This window comes from Aulonocara stuartgranti (genome assembly GCF_965226115.1).
Source record: "Aulonocara stuartgranti genome assembly, chromosome: 5".
Lineage (NCBI taxonomy): Eukaryota > Metazoa > Chordata > Actinopteri > Cichliformes > Cichlidae > Aulonocara > Aulonocara stuartgranti.
The window spans coordinates 35,470,152-35,492,094 of NC_138943.1; the positions used below are offsets into that span (position 1 = coordinate 35,470,152).

The following is a 21,943-nucleotide window of genomic DNA, read 5'->3' on the forward strand; positions in this document are numbered from 1 at the left end:
CTGCCAGTGAACGATACTCTCCCATAATACAAGCCGAAGGGTGTGGGCACGAAGCAGGAGGTGTTCCAGGAACCATTAGCCCCCTATTGATTAGCTACGTAACATTATAAACTATGCTGCAGTCATATTAACTAAGCTGTTCATGAAGTGAATAGCCGAGAGCTTAACCTCTCTCTTTTATTCATTCATAGCTTTGCTCCTTTGTTTTCATGAGATGAAAACTGAAACAAAAAGCTAAATCGCACATTCCAGGTGAAGATGAATTCAGCCTTTTTAAGAGAGAGAGTAATATTCGAAATTCTGTTTAATAAGCTGCTTAAGTTTCCTTCTCAAAACCTTCTACTTGACTACCCAGAGGTTTGGGGCGATAACTCGACTCAAACAATTGCAAATGCATAATATGTGACTAGCCTGGTGTTAGCAGGGTGTTCACACTGGTAAATGCTGGTGAGTGCCACTTCCAGCTGGAACCTAGCAATCCTTTCTGAGTTTACAAAGATGGAGGCGGAGCCCTTCCTGAGGATAATGGCCTGGCTCACACCATACTGGGAAAAGCACTTTGGAAGGGAAAGGTCCTGGTGAATATGGTTAGCATTCAATAGTTTAGATTTTAATTGGTTATGGGATACTATGAGAGCACTGCCGAGCTTCTAATCCATCAGAGGGCCGTGACCAAGTGGCACATTGCTGTTACCAGAGTCGGAGTGAATTTAGGCTTCACGGGGCAGCTAGGGCCGGGTCGGGAGTACCTCTCCTGGACCACTGACAGCTCAGGGTCATAGTCTAGCTGACGGAGGTAGAGCGATCCAAGCTTTGGCCATTAATGTTTGATGAGCTTGGCCTCACTGGCATGTATAAAAGATGGAGGAGGACCCCAGGTGGCTGTGGCGTCCCCCTCCCCCCAAGAGCAACTATCCGATCATTATTGACCGGGCCATCGGCCACCGGTAGTAGCACCTGATAGTGATTAAAAAAGGGACTCAGAGCACAGCAGTTTCCTGAGCTACAGTGACACGCCATTATTTTTGAGAGATTTATTCTTGATTATGGCAATTTAAATCCATCATACTTTCATCCAAGCATGTACTGAGATCATTAGAAAGAGATCTTGTCTAACTGAAATATTATGGTTTATCTCCTCACCTGCTGTGTATATGCAGACATGGTGAAAAGAAGGTTTCAAATGAAACATTAACATTATTCCCTCTTTTCTCCCGTTTTTCCTACAGAACTGTAAGCTAAACATTCAGATGCTCTCTGTTTCAGTAGGGGCAGGAACATGTGACATCTACCAACAGAATGTGTCCATGTTTAACCTCCATAGTCATTTAACTGGCACTCACTCATGTAAATGAAGTAGACTCATTTTATAACGCGTTTTCATGTACATTACAGTAACTGTACAATCTGAATACACATACAATGTTCCTGAGAAAAACGTTTTCACTTGATCTTTATTATTAATCATTTAAACATATTTAAGTAAACGATGAAATGAATGCTACACGTGTATATATCATCATAAATAAAATATTGTGTAAAGTATATCAAAAAGGGTTCAAATTTTTTATTTCACTGCAAACCTCTGGAAATACTTTTCAAAAGAATAAAGGAAAGTTTGAGCTCTTGAAGTACTTATTGTATTATAATATGGTTTTTTGCTCAGATTTCTCACCAGTGAAACTGATTTCTAAACTTTATTAAACAGGAAAATGATGATATTTGGGGTTAGCCTATACCTCACCAGCTGGAGCGTTTAACCACTTCTTGTTTTATATAGACTAGGCATAGGAGTAAAGGTGAGGGGGAACTAGAGCTAATGTTGAGTTAGCACTGCCTTAGGCTGGTTCATTTAAAATAAATGAACTACACAAACTATGAAATATTTAAAAGGTAAATTAGTACTGGCTTGCCATTTTTTGCCTCTGATAATGTCTTGGGCTGAGCCCTGTAGCTCACTTTATCAATCAGGATCCAGGTGAACACATTTGGATTAAATATGATAAAAATTTTAAACACACGAGAGAGAAAAAACATTAAACAAACACAGAGTCCAAACAGGAGTCCAAGAAAGAAGACCTGGATCAAATTACAGGCGGCAATAAGACACTGTGGTGTTAAATTATTTATAACACAATATTGGCATGCAGTCCAACAACAAGCAGCTTATTAAGGGACAAATGTGCACTTGTGCATTATCCTGACGTTCGACTTCTTCAAAAGTAACGACAGAAACAGCTAAACACAACACTGTGTCTAGTTGCAGAGATTTAGATTATAGCTATAGAGTTTCTGTATCGTAAGTGTGGCATCGGTCGTCAGTGACACCACAGTGAGTCAAACAAGCCTAATCAGGATGAAAAGAATTCCTTCCACATTAACGACAAAAAGTGTGAAATTGCTGAGGAATGGCAGAAGTACAGTGACACAGTAATGCAGACACACGTCAGTTATACCGACTGACATCCCAGCACACACAAAGCACAAGAACATAAAATGCAGTTTTATCATCATGTGACATTATTCTAGGCTGCAGACCAGCAAACATCTATTAACATCTGCATTTCCTTAAACAATCCGTTCAGCAGACACCAGTGAATTAGACCCACACTCACCATACGCCTCCTCCTAGGTGCTCTGTCTGTCTCTCGGTTGTGTTAAAAGCTCGTCTGCCTCCCGCCTGCCTGCCTCAGGTGTTCGACGGCAGAAAGCTCCTGAGATACTGCAGCTGCTCTTCACCAGTGACAGGGCAGAGGGAGTTTCTGTCAGACAGTGAATGGCCAACAGCTCACTGACTCCGCTCCGTACTCTTTACACAAGGCCCTCTACACCACCACTCCCCGCTTAAGGCAGAAATGACTTTACCATTAAAGTGCAGCCTTTATGGAGGACCAGGTGGGTATCGATTCACAACACAGGCGCACATCTGCTTGTAGACAACTCTCAACTGCCGTGTTTACACGCATGCCAGGAAGCTGCAGAGCTACAGTAATTGTCCAGACAGCTGAGGGTTTGTTGTCCAGTTCAGGAGGGAAACCGTATTTCCTCTCGTCGGGGAGACTAGGAGCACAGGAAGCAGACACACAGACACGTACTCCACTGTAGGTCACCTCAAACAGGCTGCAGCTCCAGTCTGAGTCCCCAAGTTAAATAAATAATGTCTGCACTCCTAGCAGATCAGGTTTGCTAGCTTCTACTATTTCACTGGCAAACCTTTTTAAATGGGCTGCATGAACACAGTCTTTGAACTAAACACGGTCTGCTAAGAGTTCAAACAAAGATTGGGACAGCCTCTGCTGTGCAGCCAGGCTCTTTACAGGGAATTTATTACAAAAGCAGGTTAAAATTCCCTACAGAGAGTGAATACCTGGGGGGACCACTCTCACACTCACAGATGGGGTTGGTATGCAGACAGACATTCAGGAGAAGAATCAGAGAAACAGGGTGAGGACCTGCATGTGAGCACGTGAGTTATTGAGCTATGACTTCTGTCCTCAGGAATGTTCTGCAGACATGCTGCTCTACCATCAGCTCAGAGAGAGGAGGGCTACAAAAGGTCACTCTGCCAGAGACAGCAATAACACTGCAAAAGGTTTTAATTATGCAAAACAACCCAAGAACGCCAAAAAATCCTGTGTCAACTACTTGTAATTTTCACATATTTATTGAACTGAAAGTCCACCTCATCATTCCCTGTACAGAGATTTTGTGGATGTGGGTAAAAGAAGACGAAGCACCACGACAATGCTGGAAAGCAGAAAACGTTGATCTTCTTAAATGTTGTGCTAGAATTTTCTTCTGCTGCCACTGTTACTATCAAAAAAGTGGCAAAAAAAAAAAAGACTCTAGCGTAAATATAGACCAGGCTAATTAAAGTCAGCTATTTAAAAACACCACACATTTGCCTCCAGATCATGTGTGCATGTGTGAGTAAATGTGTGGTCAATTTTAGCAGAGCAGACAGAAGGGACTCCAAGCCAAGAGGAAAAAGCATGTAACTGTGGCATTCATGAGAAATCGGCACGGACGGAAAATGTCTGATGGCCAAGTTACACAAGGCTGTTTGCGTGCGCAGAACCAGACAGAGATCAGAAATTCAATATAACGCCTGGACTTGCTGAGAATCCCAGGAGGAACATTTGTGTTGTGGCCGGCAGACCCAAGGAGACTGGAATTACAGGCCGTAGCAGTTTATGAATGGTGATTGTCTACTGCTGAGTCAGGCTGCTCTAGCCACAGTGGCCACTAATTTTAGCCTTGCTGTGGTGAAACCACTGCGAGGAACCATTAATGCTTCAGCCCATCCCCTGCAGCATCTTCAGTATGTTTAATACGACAACACAGATGGAGGGCACTGCATGGAACGAAGCATAGTAAGTCTTCTTCCAGTCATCTCCAAAGAAACAACAGTTTTTCTAAGCTACTGCTGAAACACTTTGCCCATTAAGTCATCAAATTATACGACTAATTTAATAATCAATACTTTCAGTAAGTGGTTCCTGATAGGGGTCATTATGGGTCCAGTTGGTTCAGAGGAATCGAGACCTGACCTGATTGTACCTGTGTCGTACTGGGACCATATTCTACATTAACTGCTCTAGTCTAATAAAGTTGGGTAGGGTTTCATTTTCCTGACACAGATCTAATTATCTTTGTATTAGAGTTGGGTCTTGCAGAGCTTGGATCACCCCTTTGGACACATCTCAGATTAAGAAGTCCAAAACTCGGCGTAACTGAAAGACCTCTAGTTTTAAATCCCAGACAGCACTGGAGGGTCACAGCGTGGATAATATAATTCTGTTTATTTGGGAAGATGAACATGATTAAAAAAATCATAGCTGTTAAGAAACTGGTAGATACTCAATCACAAAAGGTCACAGGGACCACTCACATGCTCAGCAGCCATTTTTCAAAGAAAAGTATTTACTGGATCAACACTAAGCTAATTAAACGAGTACTTTCAATCTGAAGTACCATACATTTGGATGTTTGGGCTCTTGTATAAAAATGACTTGTTTCAAGATGGATGTTTTCACTATTCTGTAACATTTGATGGACTAAATGTTGAAAACAAAGGATTTAAATGATTTAAAACAGAGAAAAAACACCAAGAAATCAACTAAACAACTTTTGATCTTAAATCATCTGATGATTTATTGCATACCACAGCTTTGTTTGTTTGTTTTAAAACTTGTGGTAAACCATACAGTCTCACAGTGCAGCCTAACTCATCTTGCAATAATCTATTTAAAAAAAGAAAAGGCTAACTTACCACCCCTGATCTACAGGTGTCCAATTTTATTAAAACGCGTTACCCCGGGGAAGGAACCAGCATGAGCCCGAATGCTTTCCCAGCCACACACCAACACCACACTTTTGAGCTCTGGAGTAAGAGGATCCCCCTACCTTATCGTGCGCACTGAAATGCAGTATTTCCACATTAGATTCCACATGCCCCTGACATCGTCAGGACAGATTTGGCTTGTTTAAGTTCTTGAGTGAGAGACCCAAATGTTTTTAGGCAACTCAGAGCTGGGAAAAGCCTGCCTCAGGAGAAGCAGCATCCACCCATGCCACTCCTTCTCTCTCTCCTCACTTGACCACAAAACATGTACTAGTCTTTGCTCGCTCCTGAGAAAAAATGACTAATTCTCCATCCTGTAGGCTGGGTTTTTTCAGTCACTGCTCCTTTCTGAGTTCCTCTTTTTTCATTTCTTTATTCTACATTTGCAAAAGTAGACACAAGCTGTTCTTGTCTGAGGAGAGCAGAGCAGAGACTTATCCAGCATTACCAAGTAAGGCCAGCTTCTAAGTGGACCAGACAGGGAGGAAAATCCCTTCTTGCTTTAGTGTGTAACACTAGTGAGTGTTCACATTCCACTAGCTGGCTGCAGCCCCTTTCCTCAGTAGCTTATCTTTTACTGCTGCCACGCCATTCCTCCTCTAAATCATCCCACTGGCTGAGTACGGGATGTGCAAAGGTTCAGGTATTGTTTTCTCCTGTGGTGTCAAGTCTCACTGTTTTTCACAAACTCTCAATAGATGGTATCTGACCTAAGGATCGTGAAACATGCTGCAGCTGAATAAGATTATTTTGGTCATGCTACAGTGGGTGTGATGCGTCAGCTATCTTTAAACAGCAGTAAGAGGAAAATAAAACATCCAAGTCAACATGCTGAGTCAGTGAATGTAAAGAAAAAGTAAAAAACTCTTTGATGTCTGGTGTTTATCATCTGTCTCATGAGAGACAACGCACCCAGTGTGTAACGCGTGAGGGTTTACGGTTCAGTTAAGCAACTGAGTTAACTGGACCAAGTATTTACTCTCCTATTTTTATATTTTTAATAGCTGATTTTCTGTAAAGACTGTTGCTTTGGGTGCAGTCTGGGATTAGGTTGCAGCTTTTTAAGCATCACTTCTTAAACTGCCATGTCTGGCAGTAATCTTGTTCATGCTTCAAGAGCATTTAAAAAGCAAGATAAGGACAGGCTAGATGGAGCGAATGAAAAATGTCATGTAATGGTGCTATTAAATAAGAAGTAGAAAAACACTGCCTTTATGGAGTTTATGCCACTAATTCATATTTGCCAGTGTTAATGCATTCACACACTCTTCTACTGTAATGATACTAATGCATAAATATCACCAGGTCTGAGGTCTAAGATCTTTCTTCTGTAGAAAAGTCAGCAGCTTTTCCACACATGACACTGACACCTTCAATTGCAATCAGAGTAAGACTTGCGTGTCTGGAAGGGGCTTTAGCTGCGAACAGCTGTGCAGTCTGAAAATCCTTCTACAAAGAATGACAGAAAGGAGGAGAGGTGCTCCGTGTTCCAGCAAAGGAAACTTGAACTTTGAATGCAGGGTAACTCGTGATGCAGACAAAGACTTGAAAGAAGCTCAACTGAACTCATGGGGAGAGTTACAAAAAACTAGCCTCCATCAGTACGTGTTTAAATGTTGACACCGGTTATTAGCGCTTTCTCCCAAAGCTCATCTTTCTACGACTGATTACTTGGAATTTATTTTTTATTTTGGCACTGAGTGAGGACTGTAGATGTTGCCCTCAGTGCATACTGCAGTCTCCATTTGAATGGATCTTTTTCACACAGTAAGCTGGCATTCATGCATGTTGTTTTTATCCTGGACTTGAAAACATAAAACCACCCTTGGACATTAATCATCATTACTACCTGTTTGTTTATCAGAATATAATGGATTAAAAATCATTTTATTTTAAATATCAGTATTTAAAAACACATCTATAATCTATCCTTTGTTACAGGTACAAACTTTTGAAATGTTTTGGAAAGTTAAATAAGATACCTTGGTTTCTTATGTTTGTATATACAGTGTATTTGAGTTCGATTCATATATTATAAGGTAAAGAACTGATTAGAATTTACTTTTTGTAGGTAGCATCTACACTAGAGTATTATAGTGTAGTGACCTAAATAACCATAACAGCTAGGCATATCAACGGCTCCAAACAAGCTTCAGCTGCATGTAAACGATATGCTGACACATAGTAAAGGAAATCCTTACAGTGACCATCTGAGACCTTTGCCTTTGTTATTTTAGATGTTTAAGAATAACCAAGTATTTCCATTGCCTGCTGGTCTCTGTGTCTTCCTATATGAGCAGCTGCCAAACATTTCTCTGTCTATCTTTGACCTCCACTCTCATGGCTGGGTCAGCTACTAAGAGTTAGAATGAATGCTGATACTAATGCTTCAGTATAAAAACGTCAGTGTGAATTATCTGCTTGATAAAGACTCACAATATTTTCACAATATTTCAATTCAATGAAGAAACAAGAGCAGAAACAGATGAAAAATGGCAGATATAATTAATATGTAATGCAAGCTAATCAACAAAAGGGAGAATCAGTGGCCACAGGCACCAGAGCTGTGAACCACAGTGACGGCAGCTCCAGGCTCGCACTGCCACACTCTGTACACATTCACACAGCAGATTGATTTGACAGGGGCTTCGTACTTTGATGTTTCCATTTCATGCCATGGAGAAAATCACAGAAAGAGTGACTGATATCAAACTGACCGCTACGAGCCATATCTGCTACTGGGTGGTGCAGTCTGGGCGAACAAGCTGCTAGTGTATCAGCTACAAAATGTTCACTCGCAGGCCAGACAACACCAGAATGTCCACACTGTAATTTCTTTAACAAAGTTGCATGGTCAGTCAGTACAGACTGGCTGAGGAACACTTACAGACCCCCTTTGAATAAGCAGAGGATCATTGGATGTAATATTATGTAACCTGTAATTACACGGCAGTAATTTGGTGCACATGGCTCGACTAACTCATTAATCTTGAATGATATTTACATGTTGGGGTGGAATATACAGTATACTGCCATCCAATGAAAGGTCTTGCTTTTTTCAGCAAGATCATGTCAAACCACATTCTGCATTTATTCCACCAACATGGTTCACTAAAACATCTGGGTGCTAAACTGGCCTGTCTGAAACGAAACATGACAAATGAGGCGTTGAACTGCCGAGCAGCCGAAATCTTGTATCAAACAAACGTGTTTTGCTTTTAAAATGACAGCAATTGGTCACTTTTTGCTGATTGTGATTAAAAAAGGTGGTCCAACACATTAGGAAACACATTTCTGAAAAGTGTGGCTGGCATCAAATTAAAATGAGCATATATTTTAACACACTAACATTAATGCAACTTTAAGTTATATTAACTCTCTTTCTAATGTAACCTATATTATATAGTGAGTGTTAAACAGTTTGCTTATTTTTTTGTACATCTAAATAAAAAACAAATAAAAAAACACTTCAATCACTTGGGTGAGTAGGTAAGAATCTGAAAAGCATCTGGAGATTTATCAGGATTCATCGGTGTCTGCGAGGACTTTGGGCAAACTCCACAGGGATCTGTCTTAGAAGGACCACAGACCTGCCTGATGCCTTTAGGATGGCTTTTGATGTCATGCATTTAGTGAAACCCTCTCAATCCAGGCCACAGTGAATGTGCAATATTAAAAAGCCACTGCTCTGCCTGCTAACTTCAGATAGAAACACTGTAATCTGATGAATCCTTTAGGAAAAAGCCAAAGTCTCAATCTTTGTACGGGCGAATTGAGATCCATAAATGAGCCACTTATACGAACAATTATTCTGTTAGGACTTGGCAGCTGTACATGTTGGGGCTCAGGTCACATCGACATGAGGAAAAATGGATGAGGAAGTCAAGTCAGTGTGAATGATGAAAGAGGTGGGGGGAGGCTTGTGTGTGTGTGTGTGTGTGTGTGTGTGTGTGTGTGTGTGTGTGTGTGTGTGTGTGTGTGTGTGTGTGTGTTGGGGGGGGCTTCAGCGCTGATGAACTGCCATGTTTGGACAATATTTAAATGTATTTCTCAGTACGGCACAATCACAGGTTTCTGGTCCCATCAACACAACACCCGTTATTGTGGTCCGTCCATAGCTATTAAAACAGAGATAAATCCATTAGCAGACACTGGGCAAGAGTTGAAATATTATCAGTAAGGTCACCGATCTACTGGAATCACAGGCAAAACACAGAGGCTGAAACACAGAAACCTGAAATCAGAAGTTTAATTTAAAGGCTCCTTAAGGCTCTATTTCACTTTCTGATGTGCATTTTTCAGATTAAAGAGATGCATTGAATTTTCTACACATAAGTGAAAACTCTGAGGAACAGCAAACAGACAGATACAGCATATTGCTGATTGTTCCATTTTAACAGACTGAACAGTGTTCTTTGTATACAACCTCTTATTGACCCAAGCAAAGAACTGCAACTCATTACTGTCTGGCTCCCAAAGCGGAGCTCAGAAGCCTACAGCAAATGAAGATTTTCCATTTACACCACACTCCAAAACAACACTGCTGTTGAGTTTGGCTCATCCTCAAGCATAATGAAATGTGTCTCCACCAGGCAAACACTGACTTGTACTTCAATGGAAAACAGAGTATTAAGTCATGTTATCAGGAGGGGGTTATGCTATTTTTTGTGGACTCTAAAACAATTATAGATATAAAGATGGCCTTGGGGTGTGTGACAGTTCATCCTTTTAGATGATCAACTCCACATCACATATTCCCCTTTTTTCTTTTCACTTGACCCGACCCGCAGGGCAGTCTTTCTCATTACTTTTACAAAATGAAATAAAACACAAGCCAGAAAACAAACAAACAACAAAATTAGCTTTGAAGCAAACATGTCAGTGATTTTGGCTGTATTATCACACAGTGTAAAATTCATTTCATTTCTTGCATTAAAAAGCATCCTGCTGGTGTAATAGATCATTAGTAACCATACTAAAAGCCAACAGATAGGTTTTTGACAGAAAAGTCATCATCATTAATTTTGTATTAGCTTAAACATACACATCTTTGACATGCTGTAAGTATTTTGGGGTAAATAGCAACCCTCTCACAGAATGGTAAATGGCCTGTATTTATATAGCGCTTTTCTAGTCCCTAAGGACCCCAAAGCGCTTTACATATCCAGTCATCCACCCATTCACACACACATTCACACACTGGTGATGGCAGCTACATTGTAGCCACAGCCACCCTGGGGTGCACTGACAGAGGCGAGGCTGCCGGACACTGGCGCCACCAGGCCCTCTGACCACCACCAGTAGGCAACAGGTGAAGTGTCTTGCCCAAGGACACAACGACCGAGACTGTCCAAGCTGGGGCTCGAACCGGCAACCTTCCGATTACAAGGCGAACTCCCAACTCTTGAGCCAGAAGATAACACTGTAACCAGTATGCTTTGGACCAATGATTAAAACAAGTTGTTAATGTTAATATGTTATTGGCAAGGTCTCATATTGTGCTGATTTATACGAACATAATGGAAACACATTACGTGTTCAGGTTCCCAAACGAAAGTTGAAAAACACAAACAGCTACAGGACAGGGTTAGGGGTTTAGCTATTTAGCTAATGTGTGTAAACTGCGACATAGGGCCCTGGAACATGGATAAACAAAACACCACCAACAACAAACTTTTCCGAAGAGCTTGACTTTGTATTGTATTGGAGCTGACAAGCACACGGCAGGTTTTATGTCTATACTTGAAACTGTCAGAAGCAGTTATAAGAAGTGTGTTTCAATGATGATGTTGCTAATAAAAAAAAAACAACTCTCTCTCTCTACACGCAGATGTTTTACGGTATATATTTATTTGTAGCAAGTAGGTTATAGCAAGTATAGAGAGAGAGGTCCAACAGGACTTAAAGTTATCATGGAAACAAATAATTGGCATAAAGAAATAGTTTTTTCTTCATAATGTAGACATTAAACTAAAGCAAAAAATAGTGATCAAAATAATCTGATTATATTCTTTTAATTCAATAGCTCTATAAAGTTGTTTTCCACACTGTAGCCTCCAGGGTGTGATATGGATTTCCAGCGGAGTACTACAGCTTCCCAGATTGACTGTACAGCTGCTGATGTGTGAATTCTCTAAAATTCTACTTTAACCAGCAGGAATTAATAAGTGTTTTTGTACAAACTCTTTAAAATGTGTTTATATAAAGTACATGAAGGTAAACATGGATATTGTTGTACAAACTCAGAAAAAATATAAACAACAACAAACAACAACAAAAGACCCCCATCTGGATGCAATACTGGGGCTGGACAAAGGACCACAGAGCACGTGCCTCCTCATGCTGCCTGAGCCGATGGGACCACACATACAATAGACTGAATACTGCGCTGGAGCTTGTCCGAGGCAAACCACAACAATAGCTCTTCCATTCAGAGCAGCTGACCTCGCTGACACGTGGGTCCTTTGTCCCCGTTTCATCCTCTCTCGACATAAAAAAAGCAGAGAGGGTGAAAAGTGTCCGCTGTCTGTCAGCCACGACTGGGTCAAACATGACACTTTGTGTTCATGTGGGAATTAAAATGGGAACTAAAAGACTACATATATGATTGCATTTCCGCAAGAGGAACTGACGTGATGTGACAAAACATTCTTTCTTTTAGTAAGCTGGCTTTTTCCCTAGTCATGCAAAATGTGAGATTCTGAAGTCTCTTAATGAACACAGCGAGCATCTTACCTTTTATAGAAACCGTGCAGAGGCTGTAGACACAGGAACTGCCAGTAGTCCAAACAAAAAGCTTTGAACTTCAACATTTTGTCAGCCAGTTAAAAAGGCTTAGACTAAAAATGTCATTCTGCATGGAAAAAAAGAACTTGCTTAAAAAGAATGGCTTACATTTAGAGGAACAAAACAAATCATGCACAGTTCAGACTGCATGTCAAAAACACTGACACCCCACATGGTACAATCCCATCTCAGCGTCTGCCTGTGTGTCTCTGGGCCACATGGAGGGGGTTGAACCTGCATCCCTCTGCTGCTGCTGCCTTTGTTAACGCTGAGCGGTCGCCTGCAGTCCTGTGCTATATGTCCAGTTATAAGCTCCTTTTGGTGTGATAAAGATGTCAAAGACCAGACACCGTGGATCTGTCTGGGGTTCCTGAGCAAAAGGTTCACCTTGGCAATCTTATGGTGGATTCAACCTACTCCGTCCCACCATGCTCAATCTTTTCAAGTTAATCAATAGCAGAGATGGTCTCAGTTTCCATCATTGCTGCTCCTCAGAGTTGAGTTACAGCTGCTCCTATTGTCTAAGCAGCCACACTGACAAGGTCTGACTCTGCTGCGCCTCGCTGGGCCAACAAAGCACACAAAGGCCTCCCTCGGCGACCGTATCAATTAGGCTTTATCAGATGCTGCACAGCCTGCACCAGCCCAGCCTGCTCAGGGAGAGGCTAATCAGCAGCAGCACATGGTGCGCAGAGGGGCGAGGCAAGTACCCATGAGGGCCAACCTCAATCACGTTTTGTACACATAAAGCCTGAGCTGGTTGCCAAGACAACTCCAAACACAGGATTTACAGAAAGTAATGGACCCTTGATGTGAATCTTTCTCACTGAATGAAGATGAGAGGTGAGGGTCAATTTCAAGAGTTCTCAGAAGCCTTCCAAGAACAAAAATCCCCAACCAAACAAAACACGCTCCAACATCAAAAACGTCTTATGTACAAATTATTAAAATGATGCCAAAAAAAGAGAACAGACGATTCACGTGCATGAATGAATTAATGACGAATACAGGAACACCGTCACTAGCTTATCATAACGTGTTCTTCCAAGTACAAATCTACAACCTGCAACGAATCATGGTGTTCACATATCACCATTTTTACTCCACAAGTTTTACTTGGAAAAAGAAAAACATACTTTCATAATAATCAAAGAGATGATAAGTGAATCAGTTTTATCGTAACCAGTGTAAACAAGTCCCATGATCACTCTGTTTAATACAGATATCCCTGTTGGATGGGCGGTGTTGCTCTCTGCCATGATGATTCAGCTGTCAGTAGCATCCTGTCAGCCAGGTTTAAGACAATCACTGCTACAGCTTTCAGCTCCATCGGCTCACAGAGCCACAGAGTGGGCTGGGTGGGGAGCCACACGGAACGATACGGCAATTATTCAGCCGGGCAAACAGCTTTGAAGTGAGAACAGACAGCATTTTGTAAAAGGCTGCGAGTCAGAGAAAAGTTTACAGTAATGAACAGTACACTGAAGTATGATGCTGCAAACTCAAAATGCAATCCTATTCTGTGTGTTATGTGGATGAGCCAGTTGTTAAAGGCCTACACTAATAACACTAATGACTTATATGAAGTCTTTGGTAATTATACAGCATTATACTAGAATAGAAGCACCAAGTGAACAAACCGGCCAGCTAAGCTTGACAGAAATGTTAAAGGGGCTCCCAGTGAATTTCTTCCTCTCTTTAATAAAACTGAGAGATTTACAAATGATTAAATAAGAACTTCATGACATCCAGGCTTTGGACAAATGTAACTTTTACACAGATGCCTATGGTGTCATCACCCTCCTGAATTTTGACTGTTTTCAGTGCACTACTGTAAACATAATTTTACATGTTAATTAATAAAATAATATGCACTGAAAGCTTTTTAAAAAATGAAATCCCCTTCATATTGGCTCCCAGTAATTTGGCCCACTGCCTAACATTCACTGACTTGTTCACTTTGCAAAGGTAAACTAAAAGCATTTTGTTAACTTTGCTACCTTACTGTTGAATGTTTTGTGTTACTGCATATTGTTAACCAGCAAGCATGTCCGTGTGAGCCCACAGTGGGCAGGTGTGAGGCTGTGTGGAGCACAGCTCCTATGGGCAAATCCATAACTGGCTTGCCAACAGAATGTGGCACCGATTTTGGGTCCATGTGAGGCTCATGAGCCAATGCAGTTTTGCCTTTATGGGGCCTAATGGGGGAATCCTGTGGGCCCTACACTATTGTGCTTCACAGAACCTCACAGAAAACCCATGTGGGGATAATGCAGGCTACCTCATGTGGGGCCTATAGCAGTTTTGCCCATTTGGGTCGTGAAGTGGGAATTTTGTTGGTAGGATTACTCACAGAAAAAACATGTGGTGCCAATGAAGGCAACCTTATAAGGGGTCCACAGCAGTTTTGCCATTTTGAGCCTCAGTGCCAATCTGTGGGCACACCACACTTGCCCTTATTAGACCTGCCCACACAAAATCCAAACAAGAGCCCCTATGGGCTTGCATGAATCTGGTTAAATCATAATCACACATGATCGACTCCTTTAAAAGTTCATTTTTAAAGCCCCTTGCAGCTTCATCTTTGTGGCAGTACCAGCCAATTGGAATATTAAGATACTATCTTCCATCACCATAGTGACAGATATAAAATAGCTTTTCAAAACGCTGAACCTGATGTGTTAGTTTTCAAAAGTCTACAGTCACACTGCAATGTGCTATCTGAAATGCGTGTTTGAATTCAGGCACTAACAACACTGCAGTAAATGTCCCTGTTTTATTCAAGGCCACCAGAGGTCAGGTCATGGACTGAGCCACACACGTTCCTCTCAGCTTATTAAGGAGCAGTGAGGGGGGTGGTGGGTGGGGGTATGGGAGCAGCACATTATTGAGAGGTGTGATGCAGTCAGATGGGAGCTCATCTATCATGTGGTTTCTAGAGCCTGAAGTGTGTAAGCAGACAAAGTGAGATGTCACAGTGACCATTCACCTCTCACAAGGCGTAGACAATAGAAATCCCACACCAGCGTTCGTAATTATTCATACATAGTATGTAAAAATACAGACTTCTGTATAACTCATGTTTTTGGATATGTGATGCTAATCTCACAGCCTGACATCTTCTATCAGTGAATATGTTCCAGTAGTGAAGGATAGAAAGTAGATTCTGCTGCATTAGCTTAACTGGTTAACTCCTGAACCCAGCAGAAAGCTGGAGTAAAATGAGCTGGAGGAAAGCATTATGGTAATAACTGCAGATTCCATTTGGCACCTGGGGAAGGACAAGCCCTTCACTCCAGCTGAGCTTCTTTAGTTCACAGGCTTTAGCTGTCTCGGAAACAACAAACCCAACGCTACAACACCAGGTGTACCTCCGGCAGGCCATGAACAACAAGCAATATGGGTATCCTATTCACTGTGTAATGTACATAAAGACTGCCACAATACACTTGAAATTCATGGAAACAGAGTAAAACGCACAGTGGCTAATGTCACACTTTTAAAAGGAAATTCTGGTAGTTGTCCACCAAATTTATGATTTCAAAATCATTCTATGACTAATTTGGTCTGAGGGTTTTTGAAATGACACACTACAAAGTAGTTTCTTTTTTATTTTGTGTCCACAACCAAAAACAATATCATGACTACCTCCAAGAAAAGACAAGTGTGAGGTGTTTTCCCCTTTTACTGACAGGCTTTTCATCCCAGCTTAAAGAGTGACTCTATGCAGCACATCTACCCACTTCTGGACTCAGATGTACTGTATAAACCATAAAATAGCATCCCCCCCACTTTTAATATGCAGTATGTAAAATCTCATTTTCATACCCCTCTCAATTTAAGTTCATAATCCTACAGTGGTCACTATAGGACAAACAGCTGTGGCTGCCATCCATGTGTAGGCTGTCCACTGTTCACTGTTCACTGTTTAATGTGGCTGCGGTGGCAATATGCAGAGTGTCCACATCTATTTGTGAAAATTGAAGTTTGATATGAGACAATGAGCCAGTGAAGCTCATTTCTGACCAAGTAAAGTGATGCTGAGGTGAATTGTTGAGGATAGCTTGAACTTTTCTGTTGGTACGTGCTGCTGTTTTTGCCACTGTTGCAGCTAACAGGCATTAGCGAAACATTGTTGGACTGAATACTGAATACTGAATTGCTTAAAGATTGGAAATCATGTTTTGAAGAATCATCCAAACTGAAAGTAAAAATCACTTTTTGTCTTTTACCAACGTGCATAGCAATGCAGCTCAGTTCTGCAAAGCTGATTTCTAATTGAATCTGACAATATTAGAAAGATTGGGGGTTTGTCCTCCAGGTTCTCTTTCCACATGAATAAAAGTATTTTTATTTCAAACTGCAATCCCTGCTGGATAGAACGTCATGGCAACAAAACTCTAAAGCATTAGTTCAAAGTGGCAACCACATGATGCCTACAGAAAAACGAAACATAACAGGAGTAAGACGCTTTATTCAGCACCTCCCCGGCCAGTGAAAAGCTTGTTAGGCTGCTGCTTGATGAGTGCTTTAAGCTCCTCCCCAAGAAATATCATTATTGAAATTCTGTCAACATTACACAGAAGAAGGCTGAGAAAGGCAATGAAGAAAGGCAAAGTCACAGTTTGTCGATTCTGTTGTGCTGCCACTCCAGCAAGAGCTGGGTATTGGAAAAATACAGTAGTTTTTATTTCCTTAAAAAAAGCAAAACAACAACAAAAAAAACCTCTGGCAAAAACCCTCTCCTAGCTGTCATACTATTCTGCTCACTCATTTGGCAGAACAGATCCTATTATCTTGTTTATCCTCATGGAAATTTAACGGTTTACCACGTGGTGTACATTTTCTCAGCAAATGCAGGTCTGAGACAGCCAGTGAGAAGTGCTGCGGGTGACTTTAGAGGGAGTCTGAAATTTGCACGATATGATCAAAATACGAGTTTGATGCCTTGTTCCCCCTGCATGAGAGGAAACATCTTTACAGGCATGACTGAGGAAGCATGAGGGGGAAAAGCCACATTTGTGCCATTATCTCAGGGCAGCACCTCAACTCTGACCTGCTCTCCTCGGAGTTCATTAAAGAAGTCATTTGCTGGCATAATAGGATTCCTTATCCGATACGAGGTTTCCTCCCCGTTCACCCGCTGTGCTCGAATGCTGTGATAATTCCTCAAGAAGAACATGCAGCTCTCTCTACAGAGTGATAAACAGTCAACGCTGGCATTATCATTATCTCTACGGTCTGACACCAACAAAGGTGGCCCACGGCGTCCCTGCTCGGCCATAACAGCCCCCGCGAGCCTGTCGGTACCCAGGGGACCGCTGCCTGTGTAATTGCAGCTATTGTGAGGCCAGCTGAGGTCTGAGAAGGAGTGATGAGCAGAAAGATGAGAAGGTTATGTTGTGAAGGCAGATTACCTTCACGCGTGGCTCTCACTAGGCACTGATTGATGGCTATTTGCCTCAGCTTTAGCACAGGATCTGCCACAGGATAAAGCTCTTTTCCTTATGACTTCTAGGACTGACTGAACAAAGCTTTGGATGACACTCTTTCTTGAGTATGGCTTGAAATCCTGATACAATCCATCATATATCACATGCAACGAAGAAAGTTCAGAACTGTCTAAACCACCACACTAAAACATCTCTGGAATAGAAAACATTCAGATTCTATCTAGCACAGAAAGTCTCGTTTGCCTTTATCAATAATGGCTAGGCCAAATATTAAGAGCTTATATCAAATAAAAGTTGTAGCTAGCAAGTAAATCCTGCAGCCGTCGCTTTCGCTTGATGTTGTTTGACATTTCAAGCTCAATAGAAAAGGCTGACTCATTTTGTCCCATTTCCATCCTGACACCAGGGTTAACCCTGTGAGCACTCCGACTGATTGCAGTGAAGATGGGGTTACATGTTTTTATTTCTGCTTTAATGCAATTTCTATAATGTAATTACATTTCCAGCTTATTATTCTAAATCATATTGATTGATATTAGTACCGTGGTTAGCACTGTTGAATCACAACATGAAGGTCTTACTAAGTTTGCATGCTCTCCTCTTGGCGAGTGGGGTTGGGTTAATTAGTGAGTCTAAATTGCTCATAGGTGTGAACGTTAATGGTTCTATAGACAGACTAGCGACCTGTCCAGGGTGTATTCTGCCTCCCACCCCATGCCAACGGAGATAGACTCCAGCACCCCCCAAGAGCCTCAACTGAAGAAGCAGAAAAAGATGGATGGACTTAGTATAATTTATTTTTTTGTATTTGAATTTTATTCACTATTGGTAATATATGAGCATCTCCAACATTGTATAATGGAGACCTGTAAACAGCTGCTGAAGGATAAGCTTAGAAAGTCTCAGCAGCTACAACATCAAATATGAAAGTGAACATATGAATTATAAGAGTTAAAAGTACCAAGACTGATTTCTACAAGCTCTAAATAATAAACTTGAGTGAAACAGAGCTTTTTAAGGTATTTATTTTAGATACTGCAGAGGATTACCCAAAGGCAGACTGCACTATCTGTATTTTTTAGCTATTGTATGGCAGTTTCTTTTTTGGGTGAAGAAAAAGGGAGAAATCCCACAGAGACAAGAGCGAGGGAATTGGCTATGAGCAATATCTAAAGCTGGAAGCCTGACAAAAAGAGTGTCTCTGTGAAGTCAGAGTAGTGTGTTCCTGGTGTGTGGGACCCCCCCTGAGCAGCTCAGTTACCACTCCAGGTGATACATAACACTCAAAGGATGCTTGTATAGTGGTGCTTCAGGATTTCAGAGCTATTAATTAGGAAAATATTGTTTGTGAAACTAAAATGCCACAGAGCATGTGGACCTGGCATCAGTGTAGTAGTTCAACAAGTGAAACATCTCAGAAACAATGCTTTTATCTAACCTTAGATAAAAGCGTGATGGGCTTGTTGGGAAAGAAAACAAAACTTGGTTCCTTGTCGTGAATTGCTGGTTTAGACCACAAGTCACAATGTAACATGTAACTGTATGGAAATGATTCGCTGTCATCTCCCAGAGTCCAAGACACCTTCTTGAAAACTCAACCCTCACCCTGGCTCCTCCAACAGAAAGACCAACACCAAAAAACAGCTCTTCATCTGATGCAATTGAATTGAATGTTTCAAAAGAAATAGCACTTTATTTATTTATTTATTTATTTTTTACCCCAAACAGGTCATAGTTCCTAAAACATGACAGCAGACATTTTATAAGAGTAGAAAAAAATATGTAAATAATGAAAATAATTACTGTTACACTCGAACAGAACAGATGACGTGTTAATTACAGCAGAAATACACCAGCTTTTACTACTGAAAGCCAAAATGTCTGCTTTGATAAAAGCCTTTTCAAATTAGCTTCTTATCAATGCTTCATTATCTTTTGTATTCAATATCAACATGGTTATCAACTAAATGCTAAATTAATGTACTGGAGAGCAGAGTCTGATGTTTGACGGTGAATGTTTACTGGCCAAATAAAGTATAATTAAAATACACAGCTCCTAGTCTATATTAGGATCAGTTTGCCATAATTAAATGATCAGACTGTTTTCACCCCCATCTTTCAGGCACAAATAATACAAATATATCAAAACATAAATTACGCTACATGTTTGAAAACTGGAAATCTGACTGAGTGTATTTTCCAAACGCTTCAGGAGGAAACTGGCTAATCTCACTTGTTGTTTGGCCAACTGTGTCCTGAAGCTCTGTGTGTTTGCTACCTTTTATGCCTTTGGGTGTCTAGCTCCGGGATTACACAACTTTGGTTTAGCACCACAAATAAATATACTGGGAAGATGCAACCTTTAAAGATCTAACTCTGCACTCCTCAAGACTCTCTTTTAATCAGTAAGTGGAGCAGATAACACTGTTAATGCCCGAGGCAGTCCTCAGTCAGCATTAGGGAGCATCTGTGGCTCTCTCCCAGACTGTCCTTATCTCCATCGACCGCTGCAGCTTCCCAGTCCTCTGGACTGGGGATTAATATGCTCTCGGGTGAACATTAGCAAAGCCTTAGAGCTGTGCTCCACCTAGTGGATTCCTGCCCTAAAGACTTACACTGGTGGGTAAACATCAACAGAGGTGTCCTCACACATGCTAGTGTGTTTCACCTCATGTGAGCTTACTTCACTGAGATGTGGCTGCTAAAAATCACAGACAGACTGTTTCCTCATGAGAATGCGCCTTGCTTGAATGATGGCATTAACTCATAATTATACTGTAATTAAGAGTAAGTGACACATGAGCAGTACAATCATTGGATACAGGGTGGTTAAATATACAGTGTTATTGCGTTTTTTGGGGTCAAACCTTGCATGACTATACATGTTATAGCCCTTGTTTCCGTTTCTATTAATTAAAAGTGTGTACCTTTTGTTTGTGTACAGCAGTGCAGTAGTTAAGTAGTCATTACAGTCGCCTAATAACAAGAAGGTTCTGGGCTCAAATGTTTTCCCTCTTATTGCATGAATTCTCGTAGACTTCGTCCTACAGTGCAAAGACATCCATGTTCGGGTAATGCACAACGCTAAATTGGCCAGGTGTGACAGTGAGCATGAATACTTGTCTGTCTGCGTTAGCCCTGTGATGGACTGGTGGGCGGCCAGTGGTCCAGTGTGTCCCCTGCATCTCGCCCTGTGGCAGCAGGGATATGCTTCATTCTCCTGAAACCCTGAACTGAACAAGCTGTTAAGAAAAGTCTTGTCCAGTAGAGCACAATGTTCATATTGTTCAATATCAAGTAAAAAGATGATCTAAACATAATGATAAAGATCTCAAGATGTTTCGATTTTGCTTAGAAAATTCAAAATGTTACTTTTTTATAATCAGCAAAGTAAAAAATAAATAAAACATTTCCATGCTTCAACATATTAAAGGATAATTCTGTTATTTCTCAGGTTGATTTATCCCTGTGCTAACTTTTCACTCTTCAACTCTCTTAGCTATTTGGGAAAATTAGGAGTTGCACAAAACAAACATAGAAAAAACAACACAGAACAGTGTATATTGGGACAACAAGGACAAAGCCCCCGTGGTTTAAAAAATGTTTTTGAGTCTAACTAAAAATAAACACAGGAATTAGACACCTTGTCGAGCCATTTGCTCACTGCATTAGGGATCTCCATCTGGGGATATTTGCCTCATGATCTAATCACCGCACATATCCATCCATGCATGACAGTTTGTTTACATGTGAGAATGACTTTCTGGAGAATTAATGACTGTAGGTAATGGTCAATTACCATGTGGAGCATTTTGAGGCCGGTCATAGGTCATTTCAGTTTAATGGATGACTGTGTTTATTTGGAGACAGAAGTAAGAAGACAACAGGATGCCTCGAAACACAGTGTAGATCAGTATAGTGCTCACGGTCTGGGAAGAGAAAGAACAACTTGTACAAAAAAGTGATGCTGTGGCTGAACTTGCTATTGCACTTCATGCACAAGGACGAAAAGAAAAACTCAGACTGTAACACTGGAATATAACCACACTTGGTATTGGCTCTCACTGCTGTATCATATCACTTCCTGTTGTGGTCTACATATGCCTTATCAAAGCACACCTTCTTCTGCAGGGGTGCACATAAGTGGTGCGGACCACTTATGTGCACTTAGGTGCGCATTCGCTGTCAAAATAAAAGACGCGCACCAGATAAAAAATTGCAATGCGCGTTCGCGTACATATAAGGGCAGTGTTTTTGTCCGCTAGAGTGGGATTTTCACGGCATATTCTGCACCACATCTCTGTGCGTTCATCATTTGTTTGAAGCCAGCTCACCTTCTGCAACCACTTTTCCAAGAATG

The 21,943-nt window shown here is 41.2% G+C and overlaps 1 protein-coding gene across 10 annotated transcripts in view; it reads right to left on the reverse strand.

Moving 5' to 3' along the window:
- iqsec1b (IQ motif and Sec7 domain ArfGEF 1b) overlaps window positions 1-21,943 on the reverse strand; it is a gene marked incomplete at its 5' end in the record, with an annotated part of 239,537 nt that overhangs the window by 58,893 nt on the left and 158,701 nt on the right. The window contains one exon of one of the 10 annotated variants that reach the window (XM_082533538.1): window positions 2,616-2,653. The exons of the other annotated variants lie outside the window; for them this stretch is intronic. Of the gene's footprint in view, window positions 1-2,615; window positions 2,654-21,943 lie in introns of those variants that run through there. 10 annotated transcript variants of the gene reach the window in all.